A 14,095-nucleotide genomic window follows, 5' to 3' on the forward strand; every position below is an offset into this window, starting at 1 on the left:
ATGATGTCATTGCACAAACAGTCATTTTTCTGCTTGGAAAGGTGGAATTCTGAAATTTTTTGCTTTTTCCTGCTCCATTAGCATGCTAAAGAAGATTCAAAGAGGGTGAGATGCTATCTGTTTGCGTTCAGCCAATACCTTCAACCGTTTAAGGTATATGAGTAACAGGATGGTTTTCAATAGCTAAAATCAATGAATGATGTCATTGCACAAACAGTCATTTCTCTGCTTGAAAAGGTGGAATTCTGAAATTTTTTGCTTTTTTCTGCTCATTTTAGCATGCTAAAGAAATTCAAAGAGTGTGAACTGCAATCTGTTTACGTTCAGCCATCACCTTCTACCATTTCTGGTATATGAGTAACAGGACGGTTTTCAATGGCTAAAATCAATGAATAATGTCATTGCACAAACAGTCATTTCTCTGCTTGGAAAGGTGGAATTCAGAATTTTTTTGCTTTTTCCTGCTCCTTTTAGCAAGCTAAAGAAGATTCAAAGAGGTTGAGCTGCTATCTGTTTGCATTCAGCCAATACCTTCAACCATTTCTGCTATATGAGTAACAGGACGGTTTTCAATATCTAAAATCAATGAATGATGTCATTGCACAAACATTCAATTCTCTGCTTGGAAAGGTGGAATTCTGAATTTATTTGCTTTTTCCTGCTCCTTTTAGCATGCTAAAGAAGATTCAAAAGGGTGAGCTGCTCTCTGTTGGCGTTCAGCCAATATCTTCAACCATTTCTGGCATATGAGTAACGGGACGTTTTTCAATGGCTAAAATCAGTGAATAATGTCATAGCTCAATCATTTCTCTGATTTTAAAGCAGGAATTCTGATTTTTTTTGCTTTTTCCTGCTCCTTTTAGTATGCTAAAGAAGATTTAAAGAGGGTGAGCTGCTATCTGTTTGCGTTCAGCCAATACCTTCAACCATTTCTGGTATATGAGTAACATGATGGTTTTCAATGTCTAAAATGAATGAATAATGTAATTGAACAAACAGTCATTTCTCTGCTTGGAAAGGTGAAATTCTGAAATTTTTTGCTTTTTCTTGCTTCTTTTAGCATGCTAATGAAGATTCAAAGAGGGTGAACTGCTATCTGCTTGCATTCAGCCAATACCTTCAACCAGTTTTAGTATATGAGTAACAGGTCGGTTTTCAATGACTAAAATCAATGAATAATGTCATTGCACAAACAGTCGTTTCTCTGCTTGGAAAGGTGGAATTCTGAAATTTTTTGCTTTTTCCTGGTCCGTTAGCATGCTAGAGATGACTCAAAGAGGGTGAGCTGCTATATGTTTGCGTTCAGCCAATACCTTCAACCATTTCTGGTATATGAGTAACAGGGTGGTTTTCAATGGCTAAAATCAATGAATAATGTCATTGCACAAACAGTCATTTCTCTGCTTGGAAAGGTGGAATTCTGAAATATTTTGCTTTTTCCTGCTCATTTTAGCATGCTAAAGAAGATTCAAAGAGGGTAAGCTGCTATCTGTTTGTGTTGAGCCAATACCTCCAACCATTTCAGGTATATGAGTAACAGGACAGTTTTCAATGTCTAAAATCAATGAATAATGTAATTTCACAAACAGTCATTTTTCTGCTTGTAAAAGGTGGAATTCTGATTTTTTTTTTCCTTTTTCCTGCTCCTATTAGCATGCTAAAGAAGATTGAAAGAGGTTGAGTTGCTATTTGTTTCCGTTCAGCTAATACCTTCAACCATTTCTGGTGTATGAGTAACAGCACATTTTTCAATGGCTAAAATGAATGAATAATGTCATTGCACAAACAATCATTTCTCTGCTTTGAAAGGTGGAATTCTGAATTTTTTTGCTATTCCTGCTCCTTTTAGCAAGCTAAAGAAGATTCAAAGAGGGTGAGCTGCTATCTGTTTGCGTTCAGCCAATACCTTCAACCATTTCTGGTATATGAGCAACAGGACTGTTTTCAATGGCTAAAATCAATGAATAATGTCATTGCACCAACAGTCATTTCTCTGCTTGGAAAGGTGGAATTCTAAAATGTTTTGCTTTTTCCTGCTCCTTTTAGCATGCTAAAGTAGAATCAAAGAGGGTGAGCTGCTATCTGTTTGCCTTCAGCCAATAACTTCAACCATTTCTGGTATATGAGTAACAGCACATTTTTCAATGGCTAAAATGAATGAATAATGTCTTTGCACATACAGTCATTTCTCCGCTTGGAAAGGTGGAATTCAGAATTTTTTTTGCTTTTTCCTGCTCGTTTCAGCGTGCTAAAGCAGATTCAAAGAGGGTGGGTTGCTGTCTGTTTGCGTTCAGCCAATACCGTTACCCATTTCTGGTATATGAGTAACAGGACGTTTTTCAATGGCTAAAATCAATCAATAATGTCAATGCACAAACAGTCATTTCTCTGCTTTGATAGGTGGAATTCTGAAATTTTTTGCTTTTTCCTGCTCCTTTTAGCATGCTAAGTAATAATCAAAGAGGGTGAGCTGCTACCTGTTTGCTATTCAGCCAATACTTTCAACCATTTCTGGTGTATGAGTAACAGGACGGTTTTCAATGGCTAAAATCAATAAATAATGTCATTGCACAAACAGTCATTTCCCTGCTTGGAAAGGTGGAATTCTAAAAAAATTTTGCATTTTCCTGCTCCTTTTAGCATGCTAAATAATATTCAAAGAGGTTGATCAGCTATCTGTTTGCGTTCAGCCAATACCTTCAACCATTTCTGGTATATGAGTAACAGGACTGTTTTCAATGGCTAAAATCAATGAATAATGTCATTGCACCAACAGTCATTTCTCTGCTTGGAAAGGTGCAGTTCTGAAATGTTTTTGCTTTTTCCTGCTCCTTTTAGCATGGTAAAGAAGATTCATAGAGCTTGAGCTGCTATCTGTTTGCATTCAGCCGATAACTTCAACCATTTCTGGTATATGAGTAACAGCACATTTTTCTGTGGCTAAAATGAATGAATAATGTCATTGCACAAACAGTCATTTCTCCGCTTGGAAAGGTGGAATTCAGAATTTTTTTTGCTTTTTCCTGCTCGTTTTAGCATGCTAAAGTAGATTCAAAGAGGGTGGGTTGCTGTCTGTTTGCGTTCAGCCAATACCTTCATCCATTTCTGGTATATGAGTAACAGGATGGTTTTCAATGGCTAAAATCAATGAATGATGTCATTGTACAAACAATCATTTCTCTGCTTGGAAAGGGGGATGTCTGAAATTTTTAACTTTTTCCTGCTCATTTTAGCATGCTAAAGAAATTCAAAGAGGGTTAGCTGCAATCTGTTTGCGTTCAGCCAACACCTTCTACCATTTCTGGTCTATGAGTAACAGGACGGTTTTCAATGGATAAAATCAATGAATAATGTCATTGCACAAACAGTAATTTCTCTGCTTGGAAAGGTGGAATTCTGATTTTTTTTTGCTTTTTCCTGCTCCTTTTAGCATGCTAAAGAAGATTCAAAGAGAGTGAGCTGCTATCTGTTTGTGCTGAGCCAATACCTTCAACCATTTCGGGTATATGAGTAACAGGATGGTTTTCAATGTCTAAAATCAATGAATAATGTCATTGCACAAACAGACATTTCTCTGGTTGGAAAGGTGGAATTCTAAAAATTTTTTGCATTTCCCTGCTCCTTTTAGCATGCTAAATACGATTCAAAGTGGGTAAGCTGCTATCTGGTTGTGTTCAGCAAATACCTACACCCATTTCTGGTATATGAGTAACAGTTCATTTTACAATGGCTAAAATCAATGAATAATGTCATTGCACAAACAGTCATTTCTCTGCTTTGAAAGGTGAAATTCTGAAATTTTTGCTTTCTCCTGCTCCTTTTAGCATGCTAAAGAAGATTCAAACAGGGTGAGTTGCTGTCTGTTTGCGTTCAGCCAATACCTTCAACCATTTCTGTTATATGAGTAACAGGATGTTTTTCAATGGCTAAAATCAATGAATAATGTCATTGCACAAACAGTCATTTCTCTGCTTTTAAAGGTGGAAATCAGAAATATTTAGTTTTTTCCTGCTACTTTTAGTATGCTAAAAACATTCAAAGAGGGTGAGCTGCTATCTGTTTGCATTCAGCCAACACCTTAAAACCATTTCTGGTATATGAGAAAAATGACGGTATTCAAGGGCTAAATTGAATGAATAATGTCATTGCACAAACAGTTATTCCTGTGCTTTGAATGGTGGAATTCTGAAATTTTTTGGCTTTTCCTCCACCTTTTAGCATGCTAAAGAAGATTCAAAGAGGGTGAGCTGCTATCTGTTTGCGTTCAGCCAATACCTTCAACCATTTCTGGTATATGGGTAACAGGACGGTTTTCAGTGGCTAAAATCAATGAATAATGTCATAGTTACATAGTTACATAGTTAGTAAAGCCGAATAAAGACTTGCGTCCATCAAGTTCGACCTGTTAGTTCTGTAATTGCTAAAGTTGATCCAGAGGAGGGCAAAAACCCCAAATGATTTGGCCAATCTTCACCTGAGGAAAAATTCCCTCCCGACTCTGAAACCAGCAGTCAGAATAAATCCCTGTATCAACCTACTATTTTATTCTATTTTTAAGTATATGCAGAAATCTGCCTGGTATCTAGAAAAGCATCCAGTCCCCGCTTGAACTGGTGTAGTGAATCCGACATTACCGTCTCCTCACTCAGTGAATTCCATATTCTCACTGCTCTTACCGTAAAGAACCCCTTCCTATGCTGGTGCTGAAACCTTTTCTCTTCCAGTCTTAGTGAATGCCCTCTTGTTACCGTAATATCCCTCCTTTTGAACAAATCCCGGGCAAGGTCTCTATACTGTCCCCTAACATATTTGTACACATTTATTATGTCCCCCCTCAACCTTCTCTTTTCCAGGCTGAATAGTCCTAGTTTTGCCAACCTCTCTGGGTATTGCAGTCCCTCCATTCCCCTTATTAATTTTGTTGCCCTCCTTTGTACCTTTTCAAGCTCATTTATATCCTTTCTATATATTGGGGCCCATAACTGAGCACAGTATTCCAAGTGTGGTCTGACCAGTGCTTTGTACAGTGGAAGAACAATGTTCTCATCCTTTGCAGCTATACCTCTTCTGATACATCCCATTACCCTGTTTGCCCTTACAGCAGCCGCCTGACTTTGGGCACTCCAATTTAGTTTGCTATCAATCAAGATGCCCAAGTCCTTCTCCATCTCTGAATTCCCCAATGATTTCCCATTCAGTGAGTACTGGTGACTTCCATTTTTCCTTCCCATATGTATGACCTTACATTTCTCCTCGTTAAACCTCATTTGCCATTTAATGCTCCACCTACCCAGCTTATCCAAGTCCCTCTGTAGGTCTGCACTGTCCTCTTTTGTATTAATTGTTTTACATAACTTTGTGTCATCTGCAAATATTGATATTTTACTATTTATCCCGTTGACTATGTCGTTAATAAAGATATTAAATAACATTGGGCCTAGTACAGACCCCTGTGGTACCCCACTAGTGACGCTTACCCAATCTGAGTATATTCCATTTATAACCACCCTCTGCCTTCTATCCTTTAGCCAGTTAGCTACCCACTTGCAGACATTTTCCCCCAGCCCCATTATTCTCATTTTGTATACCAACCTATTATGTGGCACGCTATCGAACGCTTTTGAGAAGTCGAGATACACGACATCCACTGGTTCCCCCTGATCTACTCGAGAGCTAACCTCCTCGTAGAAGTCAATCAGGTTTGTTTGGCAGGAGCGATTCCTCATGAATCCATGTTGGTTCGGGGTTAATAGATTATTAGCGTCAAGATGCTCCATGATTGCCTCATTAATAAAGCCTTCAAAAATTTTGCCCACAACGGACGTCAGACTCACCGGCCGATAGTTTCCGGCGTCACTTTTCGCTCCCTTTTTGAATATTGGCACTACATTCGCCTGTCGCCAATCAAGTGGCACAGACCCAGTCTCAACAGAGTCCTTAAATATAAGATATAACGGTCTGTCTATCACATTACTTAGTTCCCTTAGTACCCGTGGGTGTATGCCATCAGGTCCTGGTGATTTGTTTATTTTAATGTTACTGAGGCGTTTCTGTACCCCAGCTTGGGTTAGATTTGTCATACTTAGTGGAGGATTAAGTTTGTCACTTCTCATTTCGCCTGTTAGTTCTTTTTCCTTTGTGAAAGTTGACGAAAAAAATGTATTTAATAGATTAGCTTTATCCTCATCTTTCTCTATGATTTTGCCTTCATCACTTTTTATCGGTCCAATATTATTCGATTTAATCCTTTTACTATTTATATACGTAAAGAACAGTTTGGGATTTGATCTACTTTCCCTAGCAATACGTCTCTCTGTTTCCTCCTTCGCTATTTTTATTTGTTTTTTGCAGGTTCTCGTTTTTTCCTTGTAACACATTAGTGCCTCCTTACTGTTTTCCTGTTTTAATCTCTTGAATGCCTCTTTTTTGCTATTTAACGCCCCTTTTACGTTCTTATTCAACCATATTGGTTTCCTCTTATTTCTGGCCCTTTTATTCCCATACGGTATATACCTCTCGCACTGAGTAGTCAGAATTCTTTTGAAGGTTTCCCATTTACTATTCATATTTCCTTGATTAAGAACTTTGTCCCAGTCAATAAGTTGAAGGTTTTCTATCAGCTGATCAAACTTCGCCCTCCTAAAGTTTAATGTTTTAGTTGTTCCCTTATTGATAACCCTACTGAAGGGCATTTTGAAATTGATAATATTATGATCGCTATTATCTAGGTGCCCCCCTATCTGTACCTCAGTTATTCTATCAGGCCTATTAGTCAATATTAAGTCCAACACTGCCTTCCCTCTCGTTGGTTCCTGCACTAGTTGGGAGAGATAATTATCCTTGATATTTGTCAAGAACCTTTTTCCTTTCTGCGATCTACAGGTTTCTGTTTCCCAGTCAATATCCGGGTAGTTGAAGTCCCCCATTACAATCACCTCATTATGTTTTGCTACTTTGTCTATTTGTCCTAATAGCAGTTTCTCATTCTCCTCTGTTATATTGGGTGGCTTATAGCAGACCCCCAGTAATATTTTATTATTATTTTTTGCCCCCTCTATCTCTACCCACATGGACTCGACCCCCTCTTCTCCCTCTCCTATATCTTCCCTTAGTCTGGGCTTTAGACGTGACTTTACATATAAGCAGACTCCTCCGCCCTTCCCCTGTTTCCGGTCCCTTCTAAATAAACTATAATCTGTTAAATTTACCGCCCAGTCGTAGCTATCGTCTAGCCAAGTCTCTGTTATACCTACGATGTCATACCTCTCCACCGATATAAGCGCCTGCAGCTCATCTGCCTTATTGGTCAGGCTTCTTGCGTTGGTCAGCATGCAAGATAAAACTTTGGGGTTATTTAGCATCCTATTCTTCTCTAACGATCTAACTGTACTATCCCCACCCCCCTCTCCACCCTCATTATATTCACTTCTCCCCTTCCCCCTTGCTTGCCTCACATCCCACCTATTTCCTTGGTTCCCCCCCCCCGTCTGTAGTTTAAAAACTCCTCCAACCTATTAGCCATCTTCTTCCCCAGCACCGCTGCACCCTCCCCATTGAGGTGCAGCCCGTCCCTACGGTAGAGCCTGTAGCCGACAGCGAAGTCAGCCCAGTTCTCCATGAACCCAAACCCTTCTGCCTTGCACCAACTCTTTATGTCATTGCACGAACAGTCATTTCTCTGCTTGGAAAGGTGGAATTCTGAATTTTTGGCCTTTTCCTCCTCCTTTAGCATGCTAAAGAAGATTAAAAGAGCGTGAGCTGCTATCTGTTTGCGTTCAGCCAATACCTTCAACCATTTCTGGTATATGAGTAACAGGACAGTTTTCAATGACTAAAATCAATGAATAATGTCATTGCACAAACAGTCATTTCTCTGCTTGGAAAGGTGGAATTCTGAATTTATTTGCTTTTTCCTGCTCCTTTTAGCATGCTAAAGAAGATTTAAAAGGGTGAGCTGCTCTCTGTTGGCCTTCAGCCAATGTCTTCAACCATTTCTGGCATATGAGTAACGGGACGTTTTTCAATGGCTAAAATCTGTGAATAGTGTCATAGCTCAATCATTTCTCTGCTTTGAATGCAGGAATTCTGATTTTTTTTTGCATTTCCCTGCTCCTTTTAGCATGCTAAAGAAGATTTAAAGATGTTGAGTTGCTATATGGTTGCATTCAGCCAATACCTTCAACCATTTCTGGTATATGAGTAACACCACGTTTTTCAATGACTAAAATCAATGAATAATGTCATTGCACAAATAATCATTTCTCTGCTTGGAAAGGTGGTATTCTGAAATGTTTTGCTTTTTCCTGCTCCTTTTAGCCTGCTAAAAAAGATTCATAGAGGGTGAGCTGATATCTGTTTGCATTCAGCCAATACCTTCAACCATTTCTTGTATATGAGCAACAGGACGATTTTCAGTGTCTAAAATCAATGAATAATGCAATTGAACAAACATTCATTTCTTTGCTTGGAAAGGTGGAATTCTGAATTTTTTTGCTTTTTTCTACTCTTTTTATCATGCTAAAGAAGATTCAAAGAGGGTGGCCTCCTATCTTTTTGTGTTCAGCCAATACCTTCAACCATGTCTGGTATATGTGTAAAAGGACGGTTTTCAATGGCTAAAATCAATGAATAATGTCATTGCACAAACTGTCATTCCTCTGATTTGAAAGGTGGAATTCTGAAATTTTTTGGTTTTTCCTCCTCCTTTTAGCATGCTAAAGAAGATTGAAATAGGGTGAGCTGCTATCAGTTTGCGTTCAGTCAGTACCTTCAACCATTTCTGGTATATGAGTAACAGGATGGTTTTCAATGGTTAAAATCAATGAATAATGTCATTGCACAAACAGTAATTTCTCTGCTTTGAATGGTGAAATTCTGAAATTTTTTGCTTTTTCCAGCTCATTTTAGCATGCTAAAGAAGATTCAAAGAGGGTGAACTGATATCTGTTTGAGATCAGCCAATACCTTCAACCTTTTATGGTATATGAGTAACAGGACGTTTTTCAATGGCGAAAATCAATAAATAATGTCATTGCACAAACAGTCATTTCTCTGCTTGGAAGGCTGGAATTCTGAAATGTTTGCTCTTTCCTGCTCCATTAGCATGCTAAAGAAGATTCAAAGAGGGTGAGCTGCTATCTGTTCGCGTTCAGCCAATACCTTCAACCGTTTCTGGTATATGAGTAACAGAATGGTTTTCAATGGCTAAAATCAAGGAATGATGTCATTGCACAAACAGTCATTTCTCTGCTTGGAAAGGTGGAATTCTGAAATTTTTTGCTTTTTCCTGCTCATTTTAGCATGCTAAAGAAATTCAAAGAGGGTGAGCTGCTATCTGTTTGCGTTCAGCCATCATCTTCTACCATTTCTGGTATAAGAGTAACACGACGGTTTTCAATGGCTAAAATCAATGAATAATGTCATTGCACAAACAGTCATTTCTCTGCTTGGAAAGGTGAAATTCTGATTTTTTTTGCTTTTTCCTGCTCCATTAGGATGCTAAAGAAGACTCAAAGAGGGTGAGCTGCTATCTGTGTGCATTCAGCCATCACCTTCTACCATTTCTGGTATCTTTTTGTGTTCAGCCAATACCTTCAACTATTTCTGGCATATGAGTAACAGGACGGTTTTAATGGCTAAAATCAATGAATAATGTCATTGCACAAACAGTCATTTCTCTGCTTGGAAAGGTGGAATTCTGAATATTTTGTTTTTCCTGCTCCATTAGGATGCTAAAGAAGACTCAAAGAGGGTGAGCTGCTATCTGTTTGCGTTCAGCCAATACCTTCAAGCATTTCTGGTATATCAGTAACAGGATTGTTTTCAATGGTTAAAATCAATGAATGATATAATTGCACAAACAGTCATTTCTCTGTTGGAAAGGTGGAATTCTAAATTTTTTTGCTTTTTCCTGCTCATTTTAGCATGCTAAAGAAATTCAAAGAGGGTGAACTGCAATCTGTTTGCGATCAGCCATCACCTTCTACTATTTCTGGTATATGAGTAACAGGACGGTTATCAATGGCTGAAATCAATGAATAATGTCATTGCACAAACAGTCATTTCTCTGCTTGAAAAGGTGGAATTCTGAATTTTTTTTCTTTTTACTACTCTTTTTATCATGCTAAAGAAGATTCAAAGAGGGTGGCCTCCTATCTTTTTGTGTTCAGCCAATACCTTCAACCATTTCTGGTATATGTGTAACAGGACATTTTTCAATGGCTTAAATCAATGAATAATGTCATTACACAAACAGTCATTCCTCTGCTTTGAAAGGTGGAATTCTGAATTTTTTTGGTTTTTCCTCCTCCTTTTAGCATGCTAAAGAAGATTCAAAGAGCGTGAGCTGCTATCAGTTTGCGTTCAGTCAGTACCTTCAACCATTTCTGGTATATGAGTAACAGGATGGTTTTCAATGGTTAAAATCAATGAATAATGTCATTGCACAAACAGTAATTTCTTTGCTTTGAAAGGTGGAATTCAGAAATTTTTTGCTTTTTCCTGCTCCGTTAGCATGCTAAAGAAGATTCAAAGAGGGTGAGCTGCTATCTGTTTGCGTTCAGCCAATACCTTCAACCGTTTAAGGTATATGAGTAACAGGATGGTTTTCAATGGCTAAAATCAATGAATGATGTCATTGCACAAACAGTCATTTCTCTGCTTGGAAAGGTGGAATTCTGAAATTTTTTGTTTTTTCCTGCTCATTTTAGCATGCTAAAGAAATTCAAAGAGGGTGAACTGCAATCTGTTTACGTTCAGCCATCACCTTCTACCATTTCTGGTATATGAGTAACAGGCCGGTTTTCAATGGCTAAAATCAATGAATAATGTCATTGCACAAACAGTCATTTCTCTGCTTGGAAAGGTGGAATTCAGATTTTTTTGCTTTTTCCTGCTCCTTTTAGCATGCTAAAGAAGATTCAAAGAGGTTGAGCTGCTATCTGTTTGTATTCAGCCAATACCTTCAACCATTTCTGCTATATGAGTAACAGAACGGTTTTCAATGTCTAAAACCAATGAATGATGTCATTGCACAAACATTCAATTCTCTGCTTGGAAAGGTGGAATTCTGAATTTATTTGCTTTTTCCTGCTCCTTTTAGCATGCTAAAGAAGATTCAAAAGAGTGAGCTGCTCTCTGTTGGCGTTCAGCCAACATCTTCAAACATTTCTGGCATATGAGTAACGGGACGTTTTTCAATGGCTAAAATCAGTGAATAAAGTCATAGCTCAATAATTTCTCTGCTTTGAAAGCAGGAATTCTGATTTTTTTTTGCTTTTCCCTGCTCCTTTTAGTATGCTAAAGAAGATTTAAAGAGGGTGAGCTGCTATATGGTTGCATTAAGCCAATACCTTCAACCATTTCTGGTATATGAGTAACAGCACGTTTTTCCATGACTAAAATCAATGAATAATGTCATTGCACAAATAGTCATTTCTCTGCTTGGAAAGGTGGAATTCTGAAATGTTTTGTTTTTTCCTGCCCCTTTTAGCCTGCTAAAGAAGATTCAAAGAGGGTGAGCTGATATCTGTTTGCATTCAGCCAATACCTTCAACCATTTCTTGTATATGAGTAACAGGACGATTTTCAATGTCTAAAATCAATGAATAATGTAATTGAACAAACAGTCATTTCTCTGCTTGGAAAGGTGGAATTGTGATTTTTTTTTGCTTTTTCCTACTCTTTTTATCATGCTAAAGAAGATTCAAAGAGGGTGGCCTCCTATCTTTTTGTGTTCAGACAATACCTTTAACTATTTCTGGTATATGTGTAACAGGACGTTTTTCAATGGCTGAAATCAATGAATAATGAAATTGCGCAAACAGTCATTCTTCTGCTTTGAAAGGTGGAATTCTGAAATTTTTTGTTTTTTCCTCCTCCTTTTAGCATGCTAAAGAAGATTCAAAGAGGGTGAGCTGCTATCAGTTTGCGTTCAGTCAATACCTTCAACCATTTCTGGTATATGAGTAACAGTATGGTTTTCAATGGTTAAAATCAATGAATAATGTCATTGCACAAACAGTAATTTCTTTGCTTTGAAAGGTGGAATTCTGAAATTTTTTTGCTTTTTCCTGCTCTTTTTATCATGCTAAAGAAGATTCAAAGAGGGTGGCCTACTATCTTTTTGTGTTCAGCCAATACCTTCAACTATTTCTGGTATATGTGTAACAGGACGTTTTTCAATGGCTGAAATCAATGAATAATGAAATTGCGCAAACAGTCATTCTTCTGCTTGGAAAGGTGGAATTCTGATTTTTTTTGCTTTTTCCTACTCTTTTTATCATGCTAAAGAAGATTCAAAGAGGGTGGCCTCCTATCTTTTTGTGTTCAGACAATACCTTCAACTTTTTCTGGTATATGTGTAACAGGACGTTTTTCAATGGCTGAAATCAATGAATAATGAAATTGCGCAAACAGTCATTCTTCTGCTTTGAAAGGTGGAATTCTGAAATTTTTTGTTTTTTCCTCCTCCTTTTAGCATGCTAAAGAAGATTCAAGGAGGGTGAGCTGCTATCAGTTTGCGTTCAGTCAGTACCTTCAACCATTTCTGGTATATGAGTAACAGTATGGTTTTCAATGGTTAAAATCAATGAATAATGTCATTGCACAAACAGTAATTTCTTTGCTTTGAAAGGTGGAATTCTGAAATTTTTTTGCTTTTTCCTGCTCTTTTTATCATGCTAAAGAAGATTCAAAGAGGGTGGCCTACTATCTTTTTGTGTTCAGCCAATATCTTCAACTATTTCTGGCATATTAGTAACAGAACGGTTTTAATGGCTGAAATCAATGAATAATGTCACTGCACAAACAATCATTTCTATGCTTGGACAGGTGGAATTCTGATATTTTTTTGCTGTTTCCTGCTCCTTTTAGCGTGCTAAAGAAGATTCAAAGAGGGTGAGTTGCTGTCTGTTTGCGTTCAGCCAATACCTTCAACCTTTTCTGGTATATGAGTAACAGGACATTTTTCATTGGCTAAAATCAATGAATAATGTCATTGCACAAACAGTCATTTCTCTGCTTGGAAAGGTGAAATTCTGAAATTTTTTGCTTTTTCCAGCTAATTTTAGCATGCTAAAGAAGATTCAAAGAGGGTGAACTGATATCTGTTTGAGATCAGCCAATACCTTCAACCTTTTCTGGTATATGAGTAACAGGACGTTTTTCAATGGCGAAAATCAATGAATAATGTCATTGCACAAACAGTCATTTCTCTGCTTGGAAGGGTGGAATTCTGAAATGTTTTGCTTTTTCCTGCTCCGTTAGCATGCTATAGAACATTCAAAGAGGGTGAGCTGCTATCTGTTTGCGTTCAGCCAATACCTTCAACCGTTTCTGGTATATGAGTAACAGAATGGTTTTCAATGGCTAAAATCAATGAATGATGTCATTGCACAAACAGTCATTTCTCTGCTTGGAAAGGTGGAATTCTGAATTTTTTTTTGCTTTCTCCTGCTCCTTTTAGCATTCTAAAGAAGATTTAAAGAGGGTGAGCTGCTATATGTTTGCGTTCAGCCAATACCTTCAGCCATTTCTGGTATATGAGTAACAGCACATTTTTCAATGACTAAAATCAATGAATAATGTCATTGCACAAATAATCATTTCTCTGCTTGGAAACGTGGAATTCTGAATTTTTTGGCCTTTTCCTCCTCCTTTAGCATGCTAAAGAAGATTCAAAGAGGGTGAGCTGCTATCTGTTTGCGTTCAGCCAATACCTTCAACCATTTCTGGTATATGAGTAACAGGACGGTTTTCAATGGCTAAAATCAATGAATAATGTCATTGCACAAACAGGCATTTCTCTGCTTTTAAAGGTGGAAATCAGAAATATTATGTTTTTTCCTGCTACTTTTAGTATGCTAAAAAGATCCAAAGAGGGTGAGCAGCTATCTGTTGCTGCTATCTGTTTGCATTCAGCCAATACCTTAAAAACATTTCTGGTATATGAGAAAAATGACGGTATTCAAGGGCTAAATTGAATGAATAATGTCATTGCACAAACAGTCATTTCTCTGCTTTGAATGGTGGAATTCTGAATTTTTTTGGCTTTTCCTCCACCTTTTAGCATGCTAAAGAAGATTCAAAGAGGGTG

Source organism: Phyllobates terribilis, unplaced genomic scaffold, assembly GCF_046119375.1.
Source record: "Phyllobates terribilis strain yellow unplaced genomic scaffold, ASM4611937v1 Scaffold_11__3_contigs__length_659146591, whole genome shotgun sequence".
Taxonomy (NCBI): domain Eukaryota; kingdom Metazoa; phylum Chordata; class Amphibia; order Anura; family Dendrobatidae; genus Phyllobates; species Phyllobates terribilis.